The sequence below is a fragment of the Cuculus canorus genome, chromosome 1 (genome assembly GCF_017976375.1).
Source record: "Cuculus canorus isolate bCucCan1 chromosome 1, bCucCan1.pri, whole genome shotgun sequence".
In the NCBI taxonomy this organism is placed as follows: domain Eukaryota; kingdom Metazoa; phylum Chordata; class Aves; order Cuculiformes; family Cuculidae; genus Cuculus; species Cuculus canorus.
In genome coordinates, this window is record NC_071401.1 from 131,498,015 (window position 1) to 131,519,773 (window position 21,759).

A 21,759-nucleotide genomic window follows, 5' to 3' on the forward strand; every position below is an offset into this window, starting at 1 on the left:
TCAATGACCTGGATGAGGGGATCGAATGCACTCTAAGTAACTTTGCGGATGACACTAAGCTGGGTGGAAATGTGGATCTGCTGGAGGGTAGGGAGGCTCTGCAAAGGGACCCGAACAGGCTGGACCGCTGGGCTGAGACCAATGGCATGAAGTTTAACAAGGCCAAATTCTGGGTCCTGCACTTGGGGCACAACAACCCTGTGCAGTGCTGCAGACTGGGGGAAGAGTGGCTGGAGAGCTGCATGGAGGAGAAGGGCCTGGGGGTGTTGGTTGACAGCCGACTGAACATGAGCCATCAGTGTGCTCAGGTGGCCAAGAAGGCCAATGGCTTCTTGGCTTGTATCAGAAATGGCGTGACCAGCAGGTCCAGGGAGGTTATTCTCCCTTTGTACCCAGCACTGGTGAGACCGCACCTCGAATGCTGTGTTCAGTTCTGGGCACCTCACCACAAGAAGGATGTTGAGGCTCTGAAGTGTGTTCAGAGAAGAGCAACAAAGCTGGTGAAGGGGCTGGAGAATAAGTCTGACGAGGAGCAGCTGAGGGAACTGGGGTTGTTTAGCCTGGAGAAGAGGAGGCTGAGGGGAGACCTCATTACTCTCTACAACTACCTGAAAGGAGATTGTAGAGAGGAAGGAGCTGGTGTCTTCTCCCAAGTGACAGGGGATAGAACAAGGGGAATGGCCTCAAGCTGCACCAGGGGAGGTTCAGGCTGGACATCAGAAAAAAATTTTTCATGGAAAGGGTCATTGGGCACTGGAACAGGCTGCCCAGGGAGGTGGATGAGTCACCATCCCTGAAGGTATATAAAAGAAGGGTGGATGAGATACTCAGTGGCATGGTTTAGTGATTGATAGGAATGGTTAGACTTGATGATCCAGGAGATCTTTTCCAACCAAGTGATTCTGTGATTCTGTGAAACGGTCATTTTCTGGTTAACTTCAAAACATGCTGTAAATTATTTTTCTATTAATAAACAAGGAAATTATTCCCTTATGAGTATGCAAATTGCTACCCAGGAAATGCCCTGGGCTATTAGGAGCTATTAATATGGACAAAAACAACACACAGACTGCTCCATTCAGAGGCAAACACATGAATTGCACTGGCTCAGCTGGATCTGAGGGAAGGAGTAGACTTTTTTTCCCATTTAAAACTGCAAGAGTGTGCTGTACAGGCCTTGTGTTACCTGATGGTGTCACCAAGACCACCACCACTTCAGTTCAGTTCTTTGGAGAGGGTATTAATGAAAACAGATTTGGCCAAGTCACAAAGACAAATACATGCAGAACTCCTATCTTGCTCTGGTGACAACTCCTTGTATCCCTTCTTGACAAACTTCAGATGCTCAGTGTAGTATCTATTGACTTGCTGATTTCCCAGGAATGGATACCTGATGCCTATAACTAATTTGAAAAGTAAGGATGAACTCCACATAGTGTAGCTTATATCCATCAAGCTACTATTCAAGACTTTTTAAGGTCCTGTGGGCAAGTTTTAAGGACTCCATAAAGGCAACTAATAAAAATAGATGTTTGTCAGTTAGCTGGAATTTACTTTAGTGTTATTCTCATCTCCACCAGCAATATTTAGACAAAATTCAAATGAAAACAAAGATTGGCAAACAGGTTTTTAACAACATTGGAGCTTGGGAAAGGTCAGATCTAAGTCTCATTGAAAGGCTAAAGTTGTTCAACCCCATCTAGTATAATTTACTATTTAAGTTGATCTGATTTTGTTCTAGATCTAGGTTTTTGTTTCTATCTTCTGCATGAATACTAGCAAGTCTAAAGAATAAATAGTTTGCTACCTACTAGATAGATGGGGCTGATTGCTAGTTTGTCTCTTCTCTGGAACAGTTCTCGTTAATGGGGTTAAATTTCACCAGCTGAAGAACCAGTCCTATTCACTAGGACCTTGGTGTTGTGCAATAGGTGAAATGTTTTGCTAATATAATAGACAAAAATAAAACAGCTGTGATTTGTCTGGATTTTTCCAATTTAAATTAGACTGTTGATTTACTTGTAGTCTGCACCTAACTGTAAGATCTGACTTGTTATGTGACTGTAAGTGAAGCAGATGAGGCCCAGCCTTTTTGGAATTAACCATAAGAACTGGTTCAGATCAAGGGGCCATCTAGCACCACACTCGTCTCTAGCAATGACCACAAGCAGACACCTGAAGAAAAACAGGAACAGAACGAACATATATGGCAATTCCCCATCTTCTAACTTTTTCTGGCTCTCAGGGTTTACTGTACATGATCTTCAAGGCCATGTTGTATGAGGCTTTGAGCAACCTAATCCGGTGGGATGTGTCCCTGCCCATGGCAGGTGGATTGGAACTGGATGATCTTTCAGGTCCCTTCCAATCCTAACCACTCTATGATTCTATGAATCTCTTCTAATGTGCTTATCAGGTCTCCCCTTATTTCCATTTAAATTTCTTGCTTCCTCACCACTCTGTCAATGAGCTCCCCAGTTCTGCTTCCTTCATTATGTTTTGAACTTGGATCCCAACAGCTTTATTTGAGTACTTCTACTTTAGTTACTAAGAAGAAACAGGTAACTCAATTTTATTCAAGCTCCCCATGTCATTCACACAGACTTCTGTCATCCTTTCCATACCACCACAGTCTCTTTTCCAGGTGGAACAGTGCCAGGCCACTCAGTCACTGCTCAAACAGAGCTATTGCTTACATTGCTGACCCACCTTCATCTAACATTGTCCAGTTACAGACTGAAGATGGAGTAGCAGGACTTGCAAGCCTCAAGCAGAGACTTACATTTGATTTGCTATTTAGACTGCAACTGAACACTGAGATGATTTGTTACAGCGATATCTATCATAACTACATATCCTCAGTCCACCAACTCAGTGCCTGTCACTGTGAAGCTAGGATTATTTTTGCCCATACCCATCACTTTACATTTACCTACACAGAATTTTATCTGAACTTTCACTGCACTGTCACTCAACCTTGCAAGGTCCTTCTGCAACATTTTTACAATCAGTCTTTTTCTTTACTGCCTTGAAGAGCTTTGTATCATCAGTGAGGTTCACTACCCCACTGGTCACTCGCCTCTGCCAGGTCAAATGTGAAGGTGTGGAACAGCACAAGTCTCAGGACAGACTCTGTCTACAGTGTCTTCTCTCCATTCTATCAGTTAGCCAGAGACTGCCCCGTTTCCCATTTTTAACCATAGCAGGTTCTTCCCTCTTACCTGGTGGCTGTGCAGTTCCCTCTAAAGCCTTCTGGGAATCTAACCTAACAAAGTAGGCTCACCATTATCATTGTGCTTGTTTGCTTCTTCAAAGAAATATTTATCACTTATCAGGCATTCATGGATTCAATTTTTTTTATATTGTCTATTAATTTACTTAGCAAAAATGTCAAATTTACCAGACCACAGTTCCTTAGACAACCTTGTGGAAGCTATTTTAAAGAGTAACACCATGTTTGCTATTCTCTGCACTTCAATGAATTATATAGTGTCGTAAGTAATTCCACTATTTCTCTTGAAAGTCATGAGTGAATACCACTCGGTTCTGGTGATTCGTCAGCATTCATTCTCTGTATCTACAACACAATTTCTGCCACTGTTACTTAATAGGAGAGATACTAGTCTGTCTTTGATTTCATCTTTTCTAATTCAATGACTTTCCAAATTGTATCTACTGGGATCACTAATTCACTTCTATTGGCCTATTATATTAGCTTATTAGCTTATTATATTATGCCAGTTATATTATATTATATTACCCTATTATAATAGGCCAGTTACAATAGCAAATATAAATGCTATACTTGAAAAATTAATAAATTTGGACTCCTTGCTGCTGCTTCTTCTTTCTTCTGCTGTTTCTTTTATACCTATATTACCCATGAATGCAGCTGTGATCTCATATACCTTGGGCTCTATAGACCTTTATGGCAGATGTAGTTCAGCTGATCAGCTCCTGGATTAGCCTTCTACAATTTGTGCCTTCCTCAATTCTTCCTCGAAAAACAAGACCCCAAACTTACCCTAAATCTGACTGGATCAAAAAGCTCTTTGGCTCATCTGTCATACAGCAGTTACACTGCAGTAAATCAGACTGAGAAGGTGTCACAGGACTTCCCATTACATTTGAGGAAATATAGGAAGATAGATTTCTGGGGCTTGGAGACCCAGTCCTGGAGTAGTTGTAACTTTAGCCAGGACTCTCTGAATCCCACATTTCAGAAGGAAGCCACGTAAAGATTTGTTTTCCCCTCAGCATTACTAAAACTGAAAGTGCATCCTTCCCTTCTTTTTGTGTGCATAGCCCATTAGCCTCAATTTCTGTCTACTTCTCTTGTGAGAGTAGAAAAGATCAGCTTGTGTCCATAACTGAGACTGTATGTCACACTGCCCTGATAAAAGAAGACAGCTTGTCCAAATGAAAAAGACCATAGAATTAGGGATGGTGCCAGTATGAGGGGATAAAGTGGTGAAGGGTCTCATAGGCATGAATCATGAAGCATGCAGGAAGTTGCTAATGATAATACAGCATGGGGCAGATTTAGACTGGACATAAGGAGGAATTTCTTCACTATGAGAGTGGTGGGACACTGGCACAGGTTGCCCATAGAAGTCGTGGATGCTCCATCCCTGTAGGTGTTCAAGGCCAGGTTGGATGGGGCCTTGGGCAGCCTGGTCTAGTTGGAGGTGTGCCCGCCCACCGCAGGGGGCTTGGAACTGGATGATCTTTAAGGCCCTTTCCAACGCAAACTGTTCTATGATTCTATGATTCTATAAATGCAGTATGGCTCTGTGCAAAATTTTGTATTTCTATGGGATGGCATTTTTATTCTGTATTTAAAAGAGTGGAGGTCAGGACTAAGCTTACAGCCTGAGGAGAAATGCTTTTCTCTCCATTATCCATTTACAGTTCTGATGAACGACCACCTAACGTAGCCAGAGAAAGATGAGATGACCACTCCTTCTTGGGCAGTACTTCACATCTTTGTTGCCCTCTGGATAAAATGGGCATTTTCATAGGAAAAATCTTTTTTCTTTTTTTTTTCCCTAGGAGCATTTTGAGTTTTCCCTAATAAACAGATAAGGGGGAGAGGTGGTGGTGATAGGAAAATATGGGGGTCTGTATTATTTGACATGATTAGATCTGAACCGTAACCTGAACCTGATTAATTAGAATTGACTTTTTTTTTTGTTTTGACTCAACGGGAGAAGCTTTATCCGATGCTGTTGCCTGTAGCATATCTGGACATAATGCACCTCCTTGTAAAACACTTTGGCAGTTGTAAGCAACTTCATTTGTACACATTGCTGCAGGTTGTGACCACCACTGATGCAGGGATTCTAGTGATAGCGTCCATAATAATGGGAACCTAGATACATTTTGATTCCTCAATGGCATTTGCGCCATTCACTTTAATGTAGATGTTTTTGGGACATTAACTTTCCTTTCCTCCAAAAGAGGTGTGAAGAATCACCTAGACTGAAAGAAGAAGGAAAAGAGAGGAAGCAAGTAGGCACGTGGGGCCAGAATGAGATTGGTTTGAAATAAGGGAGCTGTGAGGAAAAAAAAAGGCTGTTTAAGTCAAGCAAAAGATGGGGGGGGAACTCAAATTTGAAAGTGAGAGTCCAAGGCTCAAGGAATCAGAAAGCCAAGCACCTCAAATGATGGTGTGTAAGGCTATGATTAGAGACAGTCAGGTCTCATAATGAGGGGAGCAGATGAGCATAACATACACGTTGGTAACAGTGCTGTCACTCTGTCAAGCTAGAAGAAAACAAGTGCTATGTATGAATCGTCCTTCATTCATTCAGCAAGATACATACCATTGCATCTAGTGAAGGGAACAGGGTCTGGCATTTTTGTTGACTGTCTTATGACCCTCTTTCAGTGTGACAGTAAAGCAGACAGAATGCCTATTGGTTGTTAACCTCTGCACACATGGACTTACATTTGTTGCTGCCAAGTCAAGGAGCAAGCAAAAGATGTGAGGAGCAACTTGGAGCAATTGAGCATTCCCAGATACAGTAAACCTGATGGAGCAAAACTAGCTCTCCTGAGAGGCAGCAACACTCAGAGAAGTGCCTGAGACAGCTCTATTTTGCCTGCATTTCCAACAAGACCCAGAATCTGGACGATGCAAAGGCACCTCAGAGGTACCTTCAAAAACATTTTTCCTCGGGCAAGGGCTGGAATGGAGCCAGATATTGTATAGAAAAGGAGAAAGTCCTTTAAAACACATTCATCAACTGTTAGGGCCATGAGGTGAAAAGGGGAGGGACAGAGGCAGCAGCAGCAGGTGTGATGAGACATACACACTCCTCAGTAGCACTATGCTGATCTCTACCCATGAAAGCATTTCAGTTTGATGTATGCTTGAGTGACCTTGGCTGCTCTGTCACAGAATGGAGAGATCATCGCTGCAGTACCAGGAAGAGGATAGGCTAAGTTACCTTGGCATCTTTCCGTGTGGCTGGTGTTCAGTGCAGTAGGGCAGTAACTGTCTCTGATGGGGAAAAATGCACTTCTGCGAGTGGCTGTCAACTGTCCTAAGAAAGCTACACAGTTGTATTAATTCCACATAGAATATTTCATATGAACATAATGAAGTGCAAGAATTTAAACAGTCTTTTTGACATAAAAAAACCCAAAACACCACACTTTAAAAAATATTTATTTTATTCATACGTCTAGCCTATTTAACAGTGGATCACACTGGCAGGAATAATCACAAATATCTAGTTACATGGTTTCATCAAGTTCTGGGCCTGTGCATTGTTGAGTTTGAGTCAAGCACATATTATGACACCACCAATAAGAACAACGATTGCTGTTCAAAGCTCAGTTGAGTCCTATCTCCTTGATTAATTTTCAAGCCAAATAACCTCTTCTTCCACCGCATGTGGGATTCTCTACAAAGAACTTGTATTCTCTAAGTCTGAATCTAAAAAATAGCCTAAGAACTGCATTTTCAATGCTCCATGTAAAAATTATTTTTACCTCGAGTACTTTAATTAAAAGGCTTCAAGTTTTTGGTGCAACAAACAAACAAAAACCTTCTACCATCCACACTTTCTCAAAAATGCTGGACCAGAGTTGCATACATCAGCCTAGCTCCAATCAGGGAGATGGAATTACTTACCACATTATGTGGCCTGCAAATCCCAGCTGTCTTCCTCGAAATAATACATTGGGACAAGGTTTCACAGCAAAAGAAAAGTGATCCTGTAACTAACATCCCTGCTGTTTGCACTGGCACACAGTATGGTCTAAAATCTCATACTTGCATGCCACATATCTGAAGGTACTCATGGACTTCTGCAGCATATTCACACCTTTGTAAAGGCAGCCTGCACTTAGGTTGAGCCTGAAAACAACTGCCCTTGCAAGAAAGGTCCTAGGCAATTCTGGCCACTCACAGTCAGCAACATGACTTTACCACACAGCTCAGGGTACAGTGACTTAGAGAAGTCCACACTGCAAGCTGGCCTGCATTAAGATGTATAGTACGTCTGTGCTGTTTGTGCCAAACAATGTGACTGTGGAGTCAGTGTTACCACATGAAAATTGTGGGCTCAGATCCACACCCAGGACTACTGAGTAGATCTGCTCCAGAAGTATCTTTTGATCTGGCTCCACGTGGTTCCTGTAAGCCCAATCCTATAAGCCTGTTTGAGCCATAGGTAGTCATGAAGTCACAGCACATCAGAGGATCAGATCCTCAGCCAGCAGTCACAAGGAGATATTACAGTCATCATCTGTTACAGGTGCTGAGAGCTGCCAAATGAGAGTGATCTGCCTTCTACCACTCTTCACTCACACATCAGCTGGGATGACTGCCATACAGACTTAAAGTCACTGATAAAGATGTATAGGATGCTATTAATAAGGAGTCTGAGGGAAGTTGGATGCCCAGCATCCATCAGGGTACCCTCCTACAATCCCAGTCATCATTTTCAGAGTACCTTCACTCTTCTTCTCAGTCTCTCCCCTCCTGGAATCAATTCCCTCTCTCCTCATCCTCCAATTCTCCTATGCAAAGAGCTGAACACATGCACAGGTCCACCTTTGTCTGTGGATTTTTGGCTGCATGGCTCACCTTTGCCGCTGACAAAGGGAGGGGGCTCTAGGTCAGAGCAACCCTCTCTTTCACTTTTCAGTGTTAATTTGGTTTCCCATCACCTTCAGCATGGCACAGTGTGGACTTGTGGAGCTTGAAAAGCAACAGCAGTTTTTATCACAATGGTGCAATGCAAAAAGACTTCAAAGCATTTTCTGGGAATGCTGCACACAATTGCATTACATTTTCAGAACTACCTGGCTATTGTGCCTTCTAAATCACATGAAAGACTACAAACACTGCTACTTCAGTGAAACTTTCTACAGTCACTGAAACTAAGTCACTAAGTCCTTTAGAACAGGCAATAGACTCACATGTTCACAACAAGAATTCACTGTATGTATGCTAAAGCAAGACAATTCATAACTAAATGAGAAATACCTCTTGTTTGGGCCCATACCTCAGATATCATATTACTCAGGAATAGGACGATTATTACTTGTAGAGCTATGTGAACATCTACCATATATCTGAGTTATGAAAACACAGTTTTAAAAAGCACAGTATTCCAGGGCCAAAAGACAAGCAGACAAACAGACAGACTTTGGCCACTTGATCAGTTCTCTAGAGAATGTTCTTTGCTCTTCTAACGGCTGACCTTAAGTGTTTGCCAGGACTGGATCCTCCACTGGAAAAAGGGTTTAAAATAAGTTTCAATGAGAGTCTTTTGGAGGTGCCTCATGTCCATTTCCAGTTTCCCACAGGACTTGGTGCTTATCTGGGGCTTTTGATGAACAGCTTAAAAATTGCTGCTGGAAACTGAATCCTGCTTTATTTAGCTTTCCCAGAAATCAGACACATGAATATTGTATGGGATTCTCCCTGCCTCCTCCCTCCAACCCCCATTCACATCTAGTTTTAGTTTCCTGGAATCAAGAGCCTTAACTCCTTTAAAAACAACAGCAACAAGAATACCATAAAGGAAGGAAACCTGTTTCCTGTATATAAATGTTGTATTCCCTTAAGACAGGGGAACTTCACCAACTCTACAGTAAGAAGATGCAACAACCTCTTTCGCAGCATCCTGACATGACAGCCTTGCAGCATCCAGAATTCAGTCTATCAAGAAAAAAAAAGTTACGTGTTAAAAAAATGCCCAAGACAAAGGTGTAAGTTTGCATGGCTCACAGTTAAGACACGTCAACCCAAAAGTTTGTTTCTTAATGATAATGTTTGAAGGGACTGAATTTGAGATATCTTGTTGATAGAACTACATCTGGCTACGATGGAAAGTGCTACATTTTCTACGCCCCTTGACACCCAGTGGGATTTGATTTATGGGGTTTTTTTCCTTACAGTTGCTGGGATTTATACACGTCTCTTCTTGCAGGAGATGAAATACGCATACTAGAAGGATGCATTGCAGTGCTGTGCTGCTCCAAAGAGCGAGACCCAAGGTCTGACCTTTACTGTAACTGGAACATTTTTACATTCATAGTCATTTCTTTGGTGTCTAATTTTAAATACTTTTAAGATAGATCTATATTAACAATTTGGCATATAAGTCTCTTCTCCCATGCCAGGGCCAGGAAAGTCTGTCAGTGCAAGAGAGGAAATTTTTCAAAATTCTTTTATAATCAGATCCAATACAATTTATTGAGGCAACGAACGGAAAACATGTCGGGCCTGCAAGAACTTTTCTTCCTTCAGAGACTTCTCCATTGTCACACTTTGATGCAATCCATTCTAGCTCTAGGTCCATCTATGTCAGTGACACCTGAAACCTAAAGGGCTCTTCATGAGCTATTAAAAATATTTGCAGTCTTGCACAACAAAACTCTGAGGTACATACTTAATCTAATTGTGTTAGTAGTTGACAGAGCTAGTCATGAGCTTGAAGAAGTTAAGTACGTGCCTGCCTAAATGCTATGAGAAGCGTAAGACTCACACGGTGAGGAATTCATATAATTTATATTTTTACACCTTATTTTCCACCAAGACAGTTCCACTTCCCACTCAGTATAGAAGTGTGAAAGCAGCCTGTTCCACCATGAAGATCATACACTTTCTAGTCCTCGTGGTCCTGCAGCTTCCTGCTGCTGCTTGACAATGACTGTATTAGCCAGCAAAAGAAAAGCAAGACTAGGCTATAAAACTAGTGGACCAGTAGGAAAGCCCTAGGCTAGAAGATTGCTTGCAACATTGCCACAGACAACAGGAGGAGAATGAAAGAAATGGGAGAAACATGAGACATAGGAGAAGCCTACGAAGTGAACAAGCTTTGTCACCAGCTCTATCTATATTCAGAAAGGAGAAAATGGCAGTGCTACATGAAATGTATAAATATAACTATAATATATATTCATGCTTCTATCAATATATATAAACAGATTCACAGGCACGCAGAAGCTACATATACAGGCACTGACTACAGATATATAGAGATACGCAAAAAATTGAACATTTGTAAAATGCATTTGCCCTTCAAAATCTACCCTAGGAAAAGGCCAGCTCTACCAAAAAATGTGTGGCCCACTTGCTCTGAATTCACCACATTAGTGAGAAATCTCTGATTTGCAGGCTGAATCTGTACTGATCTTCAAAGCAAAATTCTCTCACTGAATTTTCTTTTATGTAAGCTTTGTCCTGCAGATTTGTATGTAGGAGAGGGAAGTTTTCAAAACAGGGCTTACAGAGACTGAACAAGCCAGTAAAGATAGAAAGAAATTTTTCAAAAATCCAGAGCAACAATAACTGGATACTAGTGATTGCTTGGAGTTCGATAAGTCAGACCCCATCAAACAATTCACAGGCAGAGACGGATATGTGCAACAGTTGCATTAAGTGAACCTACATCACAGTGTTTTTTCCTGCACAGTAACAGTGCACTTCGATGCTCTGATTGTACTTAGTTTTATACCGATGTATCTAATGTGGGTCTTCCCCAAAGTCAGTAGAGATGTTCTTCTAGAAAAAAGTAGAAAATGACAGTCTATACATTCAGTATTTGATATCTAGGATATTCTTTTATCCACTGCATGCATTAATAATCCAACAAATGCTTACAAATCATAAATTATGCTTCCTTATAGCTTATTTCCTGATCTACAGGGGAAAAATACATGCTCCGAATGATTTGTAAATCTATTTGGTAAGGCTCCTTAGCAGCAAACAAGACTCCTCTTGCACTTGACGTATTGCATGGTTAAAGTTTGTAATGTCATCTGCCTGTCTATGTGAGGATTCTGCCCCTCTGCTCTGCTCTTGTGAGACCCCACCTGGAGTATTGTTACCAGTTTTGGAATCTTCAACAGAAGAAGGATATGGAACTCTTGGAATGGGTCCAGAGGAGGCTACAAAGATGATCAGAGGGCTGGTGCACTTCTGCTGTGAGGACAGGCTGAGAGAGCTGGGGTTGTTCAGCCTGGAGAAGAGAGTGCTCCGAGGAGACCGTATAGCAGCCTCCTAGTACTTGAAGGGGCTACAGGAAAGCTGGGAGGGACTTTTTACAGGGGCATGGACTGATAGGCTGGAATGGCTTTAAATTGGAGAGGGGAAGATTTAGACTAGACATTAGGAAGAAATTCTGCACAATAAGGGTGGTGAGACACTGGCACAGGTTGTCCATGGAAGTTCTAGATGCCTCATCCCTGAAAGTGTTCAAGGCCAGGTTGGATGGAGCCTTGGGTGGCCTGATGTAGTGGAGGTGTTTAAGGAAAGGGTGGATGAAGCGCTTAGGGACATGGTTTAGGAAGTGTTAGGAATGGTTGGACTCGATGATCCTGTGGGTCCTTTCCAACCTGGTGATTCTGTGATTCTGTGATTCTGTGAGGTGTCTCTGCCCATGGCAGGGGAATTGGAATTGGATAATCTTTAAGGTCTCTTCCAATCAAAATCATTCTATGATTCCATGATTCTATGATCTAGGTCCAATGTATTTATAGTGCTCATCTCAAAACGTAGAAGCAAAACAGAGCAACAGAACTGAAAACAAGCAAGTTTGTTTCTAATGTGAGGATAAAGTTACGAACTCCTTCCAGTGTATTCATGCAGCAAAGAAAATCTAAGGCAACAAACATACAAAATCACCTGATGTTACTGTTCAAGTGGAAAGACGCATCACTGCCTCACATGAGACAACTGGTAGATTTAGTTTGACTGAATGAATCAAAATATTCAGGGAAACTCTCAATAATCCATTGTACTTCCTCAAATTAAATCCTCAGTTTAACCCCACAGAGTGCTGACCACATGCAAATTGCACTTCTAGGAACTATCTGGAACTCCCTTGAGGAATCTCAACTTTCAAGCAAACATTCTGATGAATTCTGACATAAACAGTTAGAAAGGACATTGTTGGATTTAATGTCTTTTATGACATTTTGTGACAACTATATTGACTTGGTCCAGAAAATAGCTCATGTGACAATGTCCCACTTCCATCCCCCTGCATGTGCCTAATTCCAGTGTAGCAAGGCTGAACCCTTGTCCTCAGCCGCCACAGAACTCTGCAGATGCATAAAGCACAGAATACACTGAACTCCTCCACATGCCTATGGCAAATGGCAGTGCCACTCAGGCTGCCTTATGCTTCACGCCTCCCCAGCACATACCACCAGCCCATACCTCACTACACATGAGCGTGTCTGACAGGCCACGCTCCACACCTAATGGGCTGACCAACACTACTTTCTCTCAAATCACACCAGAACGGGAAGAGCCAAAGGGCGTTAGTTGCTTCCTCTTATAAACCAGCTCAGGATTAACCAGGATATCAGACACCTTCCTTCTGTGTTCTCCAATGTTGCATCTGCCTCCAAAGCTACAGGCATTAGCAATTTGGCCACCCAGAGCTGCCTATTCACGTGGTCTTTGCAGAGGGCTAAGATTTCAAGCTCCGCTGACAGAATGACAAGTTAGATCTAACAGGTTGCTGGCAGAAACAAGGAAGGAGTGAAAAGCAAGAGGTCTGAATCCCTGCATCAAGGAATGCTCTGGAACCATATTTAGCCTTCTGCATCATTAATCCTATGTCCCATGAAGCTTCAGCATCAAGGACAACATGCCTGTAAACCAGCCTCCTCTGATACCTGGTGGCCAGGGGACTCTCCTAACACTGTGGGTTCTGTTCGCTGCACAAAAAGAAACTGCCCTTTCATGACCTGAAAGAGCTGATTCACACTCAGCTTTAAAATAAAAGTCTGCAACTCTATTACCAGGGGAGGTTTCTGTCCTGTAAGCCCTGCTTCTGCATAGCCAGGATAGAGAGCTTTACAAGCACTGGGGAGACCCCATGACACACCCCAGCTGTGGCCATCTAGATAGCTCTCCAGTAGCAAAGGAAACTGCTAAAGTACTTTGAATGTGGAGGCAGGCCACTCTCCTCATGCAAATCCTTCATGGCCAAACTCACTTCTCCCATAAGCTGCCAACATGCTGTTGCACTACAGGTCGCAGATCCATGTATTGCCTTGTCAAATACCTCCGTGGTCCACAAGATGGCACTATGCCACTCCACAAACGCGTCCCTGGCTTTTGGTAGCACTTCCTGACAGCAACAGCCAGTGTAAGGCAGACTTATCCACATCACAGGTTTTTCCTTTGAATTTTGAGGCTTTCCAGAATTCAGCATAATTCCACAGACTCTCCCATGCTGGCACACCAGCTGATCCTCTGTGTCTTTTCTCAGAAAGATCACCATCTGCCTTCCGTAGGCATTTTGCTTGAATAAACAACAGTAAGTTTAACCTCAAAAGGGTTAGCCTGGTAGCTGTACAACAACCTCCAGAACAACTGCTTCTTTTTGCTACTGAGAAATCGTATTTGGTAAGCCTAAAACTAATTAATAACAGCTATTGCTTACAACACACTTCATAAGTTCAAAGTACTGTATAAAACCAAATTCAGTTAACAGTTTACTGATTCCCACATCATTTGCATTCTACTTAACATCACCACCAAAGCTTGGAGTTTGTGCAGCCTACAGCTATCAAGCGTGGACTGAAGGGAGCTGAAGCCTGTAGATGCGTATGCATGGATACACTAGGCACATGCGCTGCAGCTCAACTGCTGCAGCGTCCACACAGTCTCACAATCCTCTCCCATTTATGGGTCAAAGATGGAGCCAAACCACAGACATTAAAATCTGGACTGTGCGTCAGATTTCAAAACCTTCTCATCAGTGTTTGAGGATCCTATGACACAGGGTTTAGATTCTTCCCTAGACTCACAAAGCATCCCTTCAAGCTGAGTATTCTGGAAGAATTGCAGAGTCAAGGACTTTAAATTAAAATTCAGCATGATATGCTTGTTCTTATCAAGAATCAGCAAGATGAATTATTTCAGCTTAAAGTAGCTGAGAATGTGAAGCAACTTGAGTTTTACTTGAGTCTAACTTTCCTTATCAGCTTTAACTTCAGTTGCTATCCCCTGTTAAATCCTTATCTGTTTTATCTTCATTGCTTTTTCAAATGTTTTTTTTGCAGTATGGACATACCTACGGAGCCAGGACACAAAATCACAACAAAATATTAGCGCTGCGTCTACAGCACAGGCAAAGACAGCAGTTGCTAAGGACAACGGGCTATTCAGTATAGCAAAGTAGCCATCATCCTGACATCTGCTCTGCATATACCCAAGCCCTGGGAAGCCAGGCTTGTGGCTGCTGATGGGAAGTGTGGAAAGGGGCCTGGGTACAAGAAGACTGCTACCATGCTTGTGGCAGCAGTAACTGTCATCTCAGCTCCTTACCTCTTGCCCCTCCAAAGATTCTCCAGGGTCACTCTGGCTCAAATCTTTCTCTGTTCCTCCCCAAGGCTTAACACTGACCCCACATATGCAGCAATATTTAACTTTTCCTTCATAGCTGAGACACATCAGGCTGGTATGGTAAAGTACTAATAAACTGTAAGAAAACGCATTCATTTGTAGGCAAGTCGCCATGCTTTGATGAAGTTGTGGAGTTCAAAGAAAGCACTGTGAGGGAAGGCATTACTTTGGTGGACTCCATACCTGGAGGTGTGAGTAGAGGTGGCATGGTGCAGGTCATGCACTCAAGGGATCACCAAAGCAATACCCACCTGAACACAAGGAGCGTGACCAAAACCAGCAACGTAAATACGAGCAACAAGTTAATTTATAGCTCCCCAGTCCCTAAGAAGTGGGTGATTTGGGTTCAAAGGACCCTTTGCTGCTGTTGCTCATTCACTGTCACATAATAACCCAGCTTAGAGCCAGAGGCAGGATTTTCAAACATGCTTGCTATTAGTCCAACTCTGTTTCAATAAAATACCACCAAAAATTCCCGACAACCACTGTGGCCATGGTGTGGTTAGGCGTTAAGTGGCAATTTTTTAAATGCTATCTTACACAAATCCACATCAAACTTCTGGGAGTGAGATTTATAGCATCTTCTGAGTGCCTGGCTGATTACTTAAGTATTTATACCCCCACTATAGCTGCCTAAAATCCCAGTAGCCAGCTTTTGATCACTGATGGGAAGCATGGAAAGGGACATAGGGCTACAGGAAAATACTAACACTGGCAATGTCAGTGAAGCAACTAAAGAGGGTGTACATCCCATTATGCTGTTTCCAGCTGTGAAAATGATTGATGATGCTTTTTATGGAAGTTACAATCACAGAAATCAGAAACAAGCTTACAGAGAAGCTGACTGGAGGTCCCACAGTAACCAACTGCCCCAACTGCAAACCAAAGTCCAGCCTCCCAGCCCTGCTTCATACTGTCTGCTTGTGATTCCCTGTAGGAAAAAGGGCCATTTGCATCACCTGGAGAAAAATGAGTCTATCAATGAATACATTGATTGTTCCTATAGACCCTCATCAAGGATAAACGCTCAGCTGCATGCTGAGGAGAGAAAGACTTTATATCCCTGCTACAGTTGGGGAAATTCAGGCTTGAGAAAAATGTCAGATCCGTATCAGATCCAGACCCAGAACACGCCTGTATCAGCCTGTCCAGAGACTCGTATGGTACTGTCACAGATCTGACAGACAAAACTCAAAATCATCCAAATGGGAACTTCAGTTATGCTACAGGAACTTCAGTTATACTGCAGGACACTGAATTTTCAAGATAATAGGTGTCCTTTCCAAACCAGATGGAAAATTGATCAGCTGAAAAACTAGACTTCTATAGCACTTTGTACCACCCTGCCTAATTGGCATCAAAGTTAAAATGTGCTGATGTATGAATACTAGCTGAGAATTTGGCTTCACTTGCCTGAAACCATCTCTGCAATGGTAGGGATGTTAAAATATTTTGGCCATCAAGAAAAATTTTCAGGCATCCTAGTGGGCACAAAGACAATGGGCCCTCTCCAAATGTAAGTGACTCAGGCACCTAAATACACTATAGAATAGGAAGGAATCTGAAAGAGGATTCATCTGGGCCTGTTCACATATGCTTGTTTCTGAATCACCAATATATGACTAAATATAAACTATCAGGAGCCATAATTGCCATTCTACGTATACTCTTATCCCTCTGAAAGACCATAAAGGAACAAAAACTAACAAAGCATTTAGGAGGATTACTTCTTAACAATGCCAGTGAAAATTTGTAAATAAATGATCTTGTCAGATTCAAAGAGCAGATTTGACTGCTCAGTACCAGTTTGCTGCTAGCATCCAAATCATCTTGCCTGGAGAGCTAATATAAATCCATGAGAGCGATGGTGAACAACTCCTCCCTCCAGCATGTTTTCTTCTGCTTCCTTAATACTTTGGTCCCTGATAGAAATTCAAGGGGCGAAAATTAAAACCTGCATAAATTTTCTTCTTTTGGTCTAGCTGTGAAAAGTTGATGTCAGCATGTTATCTCCATGGCACATTCAACGGGCTCTCAATTTACCTTGCAGTAAGTCAGCTCTGGGCTTTGTCAGATAGAAATATTTTGCATGCCTTTAATTATAAGGCAGCCTGCAAGGGAACAGAGTGTCACGAATGAGGGGGTTGCATTGAGTATTTTGTGTCTGAGCCTGAAAAAAATAGAAATCAGATCAGCATGGCCAAAGCACTGGCCCAAAGCCAACATCGAACTAGGTAACAGCAGGACTTGTTAGTATTTGGATATTCCATGAGTCTCATGCACAAAGCCAAGTGTTTTCTGTGTATGTTTGATCCTCACCACCCATATGTTAGTTACTACTGTTATGACAGTAATACAACACAGCGTCCTTAGGGAGCAGGGGTCTCCATCTGTGCCTGGTATTAAGTAAGAGATGGGACACACTCAAAAAGATCTACCTGTCTAAATGGTTTAGGAAAAGGGATCACCCAAATGACATAATGCAGTCCCATTTTATTGCTGAAGCACTGAGATATGTGGGATTTGACATCCAAATGTCAAGCGATAGAACTGGGGATTGTCTCCTTGACTCAAAGTCCGATATTTAAATACAAGACCCCTCTCATTATGTGGTCTCTCAACTAATGAAAGATTGCATGCAACCTTTTGATTCAACTTACAGAAATGCCAGGGCCAGAAGTACCAACAGATGACTTTTCTGCTACGTAAGTTACATGACTGGGGGACGGAGGATGGAGAAGAAAGCTGCATCAGTCTCTTAAACCAGTCATAGCTATATCACAGCTGCAGCTGGCTTGATCAATACGTATTCAGACATTTGTGGAAATGTTGATTAATGGTTACTATGCAAAGAAGAGCTTACTACTCATCTTCTCTGAAATCCACTTGTCTAAGTGTCAATGGCAGTTCTGAAATGTGTGCAGTTTTTTTTAAAGACTGCTACAGCACACAGCACATTGCAGAAAACACCTTCCACTTTCATTCTTCCTCCCAATAAACCTAGAAAATTATCAGTAATCTTTTTCTTTTCCTATTACATAATCTGTGAGTAAAAATATCTGAAAAGATTACCTGCTGAATGGAAACAGGGAGAGCTCAGAATTTGTAATAACATATTCTAGTAAGTTGCACTGCATTTTAAAAGCAGTATTGGCTCATTAAACAACTTTTTCACTTGTGCAGGTTTTCCAGCTGCAGAAGAGAACAACTGGCATGCCTCAGCTATAGCCAAAGTACTGGAACATCCCTTGTGTCACTCATAATACATGCTGTAGTATTCATACCATTCAGTCTGTCATTTCACCTCTTCTTCACTTCATCTGAATATCATCTATCTGAATGCAAGGAAGTATTGGAGCTGACACTGGAACTACACTACTAGTAAGAGAGAACTACCAATGGCTACTCCTATACTGCTTCAAAAAAAAGTATTTTAAAAAGAAACTCTCCTAAACCAAAGACAATCCCACACACTTAAAAAACCCAAAACACTCCACCAAAACCCCCAAGAGCTTGCAAACCAACTCAGAGCTTGAGAAATACACAATATATTTGTGGTACTTGTCTAAAGAAAAATTACAGTATAAAGTAGATGTTCAGCCATCTGATACTAAACAAGACCAACAGGTAAATATCTACTCTGTGCCTTTGTATTTTATGTACTGATGATGCAGTGGGATTCAAACTCAAAGCAGGTCCGTTCTTCCATCACTAAGAAGCTTCTGCCTAGAGATCCATTCTGTTTAATGACAGCACTACACTTAAAAATACAAGTCCATTATGAGAATGCAGGTCTTGCCTGAGAAAAGCTTAAAACTGAAGAATGGAAAGGGCAAATAAGGTCAGAACTTGGTCACAAGCTAAGAGCACATTAGTGTTTCACACACTGGAGCGTGTTCTTGAACTGTTTACTTTGCAATGCAAAGCAAAAAAAAAAAAAAGTGTGTAAACACTATTTATGCATAAATAAATCAGACTACTTGAAGATTCACGATAAACGCATCTTCCGTGCTTCTTATATAGCCTCGTGAATCAACAAAATTTACTTGTAGGATTTGCTCCTGTGCTTTTTACCCATACTCTCTTGCAAAGTCAACAACTCCCTGCTAAAAGACATGGCTGCCAGGGCCAAGATATGATGATCTGTTCTGCAGCACTGAAGAAAGAGTTTTGGGTTCTGCTAACTTAGACTCTTGCTTTTCCACCAGTCTCCATGCCTAATTATGTCTAATTCTATCCTGACTATAAAATCAAAATGTAGTAATGCTCTCTAATAATTGGAAAGTTTTCTGATCTCTGAAGCAGTATATACTGTTTTAATCATAAGAAGCCCTTTGAACAGCTTTATGCTCTCTGTTTGTGTAGTGATAGCTGCATTAGGACTTTTACCAATTAAGTGTTGCAGGCTTCAAGACTGAGGCTCCTATACACAATGGCATACAAGATACAAGAACAGTAAACTAAGTAGCACATAAACATATACTGACAGTGGCTCTTTCCATCAATGTCAAAGTGAACCAAGCTCCAAAACAGACGCAACACTGTTCATTGTTCAAATGAAGCTCTTTGGCTTTCTCTGTAATTGTTACAAATAATTCCCTTCTAATTCTGCTTACTGCCATAACTCAAGAAATTATACCAAGCACTTGGGATAAGCCTTTTAGACAACTTATGGACAAGCAGGTTCGTGTGCACCATCCTGCTAATGTTACTGATAAAGCTCAAGTGGTGTCCATCTTCACATGCTTTCATTATTGTCCATGGTTATTTGTAAAATGTCTTTGCTTTGCTTTTTTTTTTCCTATGTAAGAGAGAAAAAACAGAGCTATTTCAAAGTTAAAGAGCTGAATTTGCTAGCCAAAATCTAGTTACAAATCACAAGATGATGATTTCCTCACAGAAATGAACAAGTGCAGCAACATGCTAGAAGGCTCAAGGGCAAAGTATAAGAACTAGATTTTTCTTGATAATTTTGTGACACGCAGATGGATGGATAGGTGAAGCTTCCACCTTGGCCAATATCTATTCTATCTGCTGAGCTCAAGGAGATATTTTATCACTTTCACGCAAGATGAAATGAACAGAAAGAGGTAAAAGAGGAAATACAAAGCGTTGTTCTGTCTCTGCTAAAACAGTGCCTGGAACAGAAAATTGCCTCTTCAGGCCAGAGTGGCCATTGCTATCAACCACTCTGACCTTACATTCAACATAAGCTGTTGAAGGTCATGCATCACTGTTGATTTCTGCATCCAAATCAGTTATGTTGGCTGAGCTGCAACAGAGCTGGCTCAAAGCTTTTCTCAAAAGCCAGTGCAATACACTGTTCCAATAACTACAGAGAATTCACAATAGTGAGGAATTGTCAGAGACCCCAGGAAGGACAAAGGTCATCATAGACCCAGAGAGCTCTGGATAGGGACAAAGTGCCAGACAAGGTCAGCAGAGGTTCCACATTTTGGGGAAGAGCAGTGAACAGAGACTGGTGTCTTGTCAAAGAGCATGGACTTCCTCTCTGTCTCTAGACTAGCTCCTAGAGTGGCCTGATATTCCCTGCCCCATCCTACCCAACTCCTTTCTCTTCCCCTGGTCCTATAGGGAAAAATATCTCCCAAGACTCACAGCTCCTCTACCAGTTCTCTCTCCTACCCACACACCCCAACTATAAATAATAAAATCATCAAGATTTGGCATTTTGTAGCTAAATGGGTGCAGCACGGCAAATGAGCTGCAGGACACAAGAAATCTGGCTACCGCAGGAGATTTAAATGACCCCTAGGGAGCATGTCGACCTGGAGCACAGCGAACAGGAGCATGGCGAACAGGTGTGGGGAGTGTTAGAAGTGCCACGTGTGTTAGAAAAACAGGGCAGTTTGAGCGGCAGTTCAAGCGGTCAGGGTGAGCAGGGAGGGAAGAGAGAGGGGCTGGAGCCCGGCCGGAAGGGACTGAGGACCATGGTGGCCACCCGGCATAAAATTAAAGCTGCTCCAGGTGCTGCACCAGCCAGAATGGAGGTAGCCACCCAGACAGAGCCTCAGTGGGCACATGCAGCCACGCAGGCACTGGGCTGCAGGGAGTGCCCCTCTCCCACACTGAATCACATCAGCGGTACCGACTTCACTTGTGGAAGCTGTGCTCACTCAGGGAACTCCTCTGCTTGGCGGCAGAGCTAAGGCAGGAAGGAACTAGACTGGGGACTATCAGGGAGTGTGAGAGGGAAACAGACCAGTGGAGCAGCACCCTCTCACAAACTAAGCAGGCTGCCAGAGCAAGCACAGTTGTGAACTACCCATCCACCAACTGTAAGACTGAGGAGAAAAATGATGGGGAATGGCAGCAAGTTCCTGCCCGGAGCAGAAAGCCTGTTGTCCCCATTCACACAACAAACCCCCAAGTTCCTTTGCAGAATAAATACAAAGCACTGCAAGTGGAATCAATCCCCGCAGACAAAGAGGATGGCTCCCACAGCCTAAAAACATTCCCTAGGCTGCGCCATCCTCAAAAGAACATCAAAACAACCTCTGAGAAAAAGAAGAGTGATTGTCTTGGGGGATTCCCTTCTGAAGGGAACAGAGGGCCCTATCAGCAGACCGGACCCACTGCACAGGGAGGTCTGCTGCCTGCCTGGGGCCTCAGTGAAAGACATCACTAGAAAACTTCCTTCCCTGGTGAAACCCACGGATTATTACCCACTGCTAGTGTTTCAAATAGGCAACAGTGACATACAGGGGAGGACGCTGAGGGCAATTAAGAGGGACTTTAGGGCTCTGGGGAAAATGGTGAAGGGCTCTGGAGTGCAAGTAGTGTTTACCTCCATTCCAACAACAAGGAAAGAAGAGGGAGAGATCAAGAAGAATCAGTTGATTAATACCTGG

General features: G+C 42.5%; 1 protein-coding gene across 9 annotated transcripts in view; it reads right to left on the reverse strand.

Moving 5' to 3' along the window:
* Window positions 1-21,759, reverse strand: part of LOC104066636 (potassium voltage-gated channel subfamily A member 6-like) — a 71,689-nt gene that overhangs the window by 35,714 nt on the left and 14,216 nt on the right. For 4 of the 9 annotated variants that reach the window (XM_054059418.1, XM_054059405.1, XM_054059426.1 and 1 more), the window contains one exon: window positions 6,664-9,178. The exons of 2 other annotated variants lie outside the window; for them this stretch is intronic. The gene's annotated coding sequence lies outside the window, so the exon portion shown is untranslated. Of the gene's footprint in view, window positions 1-6,663; window positions 9,179-10,913; window positions 11,027-21,759 lie in introns of those variants that run through there. 3 more of the 9 variants (XM_054059397.1, XM_054059465.1, XM_054059411.1) reach the window with 1 other exon arrangement.